Raw genomic sequence first — 3,747 nt, 5'->3', positions numbered from 1 at the left:
ACTTATGTTGTTAATCGGCTACTTTCGACTCACTTCTTTTTCACCTTAAAAAAACGCATTTAAAAATAAATCTTTACTATTCCGAACTTTTTTCCGAAAAACGGACCACTCAATCTTAAGTTGACTGAATTTAGACATTTTTAGAGATTTGTTTCTGGGATTGAGTGTATATCGGCAAGAACATGATGACACCCTTATTTCTCACCTTTAAAATTAATTTAAAATCAGCCTAGAACAATACGCAAGTTTTTATGGACAATTCGAAAGATATCAAAGCAACACGTTCTTCATACCGCTCACTTCTTTTTGCATAATGCGCTCTTCTTTCTCAATCTTTGCAATTTTTTCCATGATTTTCGAATTAGCTTCACTCAGGTTGATCACAATCAACCTGGCCATTTAAGACGCTTTCTTTAATATTTTCTAATACATAAATCTATGAACTGGAATCCTTGTCAAAGTTTGGGTTTCACACTTGTATACAAGGTGATTCAACATTCGAGTTATTTCTCTGGGGGCGTTGTCCAGGAGTGTTTTAGGAGAAAACATTAATTCTTTTTAAAAACTAAGATACTTGCAAAAAAACTAGATCAGAAAGATCCTTATTAAAATTATGTGTTGCTTCTTAAATATCAAAAGCTCAAGTAACCACAGAAAGTAAGGTTAAAATGCCATGAACTAGGTTAGGGCAACGAATGTCAACAACTTCAAAAGTCAATTACTTTCTATAAAAGGCTATGAATCAATGGTCTACTTCAGTACTAACAGTACTGTATCAAATTTGGCGCAGCTTCTATTCAGTTAATTACGCCACTTTTCAATCACCCTGTTTAAAAATGTGACACAATAGAAATCAAGAAAAGTCTCTGAATATAAAAATTTAATATTCAACTAGTGATAAAAATAGTTATAATTTTTTCAAAAAGTTTGGGCTCAACCGGGATTTGAACCCGGGACCTCTCGCACCCAAAGCGAGAATCATACCCCTAGACCATTGAGCCGCATACTGCAACTGTAGTTTTGGACGATCAGAACCAGACTCATGGCACACTTCCACTATAAATCCCACTTAAGAAATTGCTCACTTAATCAGCATTGAAGTGTTAAAAATTCCTACTAAACTTGTTTCAAGAGGTTCATTAACTTAATGGAAAAATTGTTGGAAAAATGCAAGTGTGATCAGTATAGATACTGAGTTGTCTCACCGTATATTAATCGCGCATATTAGATTTGAAAACAGAAAAATAGGTATAAAGGTTTTTGAGGCTCTAATAAAGTAAACTTGATTTTTATTCCAACTGTCTTTGAACTTACTCTGTTATCTCTTACTCGGTTACCTCTGTTGATCTTACTGTTAAATTCCCAGTAACTACAAAAAAGCGCAAAGCAGTTCACGAAACGTACATACGGAAAAGATTGAAGAAATTTTGAAGATTTGTTTGCTTCAGCTATGATCAGCTATGATGAGCAGTGTATTTTTTCATCAAAAACTTCAAGTAATTTGAATAGGTAAAGCTTTGCCGATGACGCAGTTCCAATCAGCACTAATTTAGAAGAACTACAAGAAATGCTATTAGAGTTAAAAGAAACATCGGAAAGAGTCTGGTGGAGCATGAACCTAAGCAAAACCAAAATACTTTCTACCGATGAAGCACAAATAGTAAAGCAGCAAAAAGTGGGTAGTGACCTTATTAAAAGAGCCGGAAGGAGAGGAGGAGTACGTATATTTGGTACGCAAAATTAAGCTTGGCAAGGAGAACCATCAAACGAAACTGATCAGAAGAATCAGGATTACGTGGATGGAGTTCGGAAGTCTGGAAAATGTTTTTCTCTATGTTATTATCTTAAAACCAAAGCCTTCAACGCCTGCATCTTTCCTGTAATGACGTATGCAATGGAAGCTACTACGCTTACTGTAAGAGCAGCCAACGAGCCAACCGACTTCGAAGCACGCTGAAGACTATGGAGAGGATTATGTTCACTATCTAAGAAACAAAGAAGTGCGATTGATATACCGCTTTGCCCCCTTGAAATGGTCCGGAACTGGACACATTCCTCGACAGGACAACACGAGATGGGCAAAACAATGACTGCAATGGAGACCCGCACTATCCAAGAGAAGTGTCGGAAAACCTCAAAAAAGATGGGCAGACGACATCCGAGAAAAAATGGAAAGAAACTGCAACCAGCCAGCTCTGGATAGATCGGAATGGAGAAGACCAATGAAGGCCAACGAAAGAGAAAAACACATCCAATTGAAAATTTTCATGTCAATTCACTTTGTTTAACTTTGAGCGCAATCTGCTCGAATACTGTTTCATTGAAACAATTCTAGGATGCAATTACTAAGGCTATTGCAATCATGCAATAACTTACTTTTATCATTATCATTAATATGCCGGCTGGCGCCTTGCAATGTCCGCGAGTCATCTGTTTTGCAAGTCGAGTATTGTTCGAGCCGTAATTGTTTCTCTAATTTGCATGACTAGACTAGTTTTGCCTCTCATAGGAAATGCACTAACAGTGCAGTCTGCATAATAAACAACTGAAAAATCACTTTTATCTCCTATCTATTAGTAGCAATAATTCCCAATCAAAGTCAGACAGGACGTGGAGGTGAACAGATTCGAATCTTGAGGAGCCGTTAGTCTGCAAATCACCTCTTTTTGCTCTCTGTTCAATCTAGGCATGATCAATTGATAAATTTATGCATTTTACGCAAGCGAAATTTTAATAACTCTCCAAGTTTTTCCAACTTGATAATCAACGAGTTGATTAGAACAGAAATATTTTCCAGATGCGTAATATTGAAACAAACCAGATTTTATGATGCAACTTGGACATGGAATTTTTTATAACTAAATTGAAGTATTTTTTTACATTGTTAAATTGATTGACTTTCGACACTACTGCTGATAATGAGGTGACCAGATAACCCTAACCGGCGCCTATTCACTGCCGCCAGCCAGCTGTATGTAGTTCCGACTTGGCTTGTTTTTTTTATTACATATCAATATTTTAATTGCTGCATTTATTATTGATTATAGTTTTGGTTTGGTTACCGTAAATTAATTAATATGATTAGGCAGCTGTTGCGTTCTAAAATATATTAAAGCACTTGTCTACATGGTGTGCGTCGACAATGGAAACAACTGATTTTTATCTGAAGTGTTCATCGTTTTTTACTGATTTTTAATTAGTTTTTGAATGCTTTTTAAGTTTTACTGTGGAAATTACTAAAAATTAATGTCGGCGTTTAGGCAAGCTTATCGATTTCGTTTCTTAAATTATTTGATCTAATTTACAATTAGTTGCCAAGCTTTAGAGTTTAGACCATAAAAAGATTTACAGTCTGTAAATTACAATCATCGACTTACTACAATTTTGCATTCTGCATTGAATTCTAAGTAAGATTCAGATGAAATGCGTTATTCCTACTTAAACTCGACGATTTTATTGCTGAAATCGATCAATACTTCCATTAATTTGAAATTTGCACGCAGACTTATTTAAAAATTACTGTAGTTAATAAAGATAAATATATACAGGGTGATTGAAAATTGTCTTCCTTGGAGAGTACGAGAAAATATTGAAAATATTTTTCAAGAAATTCGAACAGTAGAAAATAACATTTCAACTAAATTTTTTTACAAACTTCTTGTTGGGTATTTTGCCTCAAAAATTTTTGTCTTTAAAAAAGACAGAATTTCCTCACGTCTTCTATTACAGATTGATAAATAGTGCTCC

General features: G+C 34.9%; 1 non-coding gene across 1 annotated transcript; it reads right to left on the bottom strand.

Annotated features, from left to right (window-relative positions):
* Positions 1–929: 929 nt before the first annotated feature.
* On the bottom strand, positions 930–1,001 carry Trnap-ugg. Its single transcript has one exon. It is a non-coding gene; the product is annotated as a tRNA-Pro (tRNA).
* Positions 1,002–3,747: the final 2,746 nt, after the last annotated feature.

This window comes from Dendroctonus ponderosae, unplaced genomic scaffold (assembly GCF_020466585.1).
Source record: "Dendroctonus ponderosae isolate FM_Combo_2020 unplaced genomic scaffold, Dpon_F_20191213v2 Dpon_F_20191213_2, whole genome shotgun sequence".
NCBI classification, from domain to species: Eukaryota; Metazoa; Arthropoda; class Insecta; order Coleoptera; family Curculionidae; genus Dendroctonus; species Dendroctonus ponderosae.
Note: the sequence above shows the minus strand (reverse complement) of the source record. Positions and strands in the feature narration are given on the sequence as shown.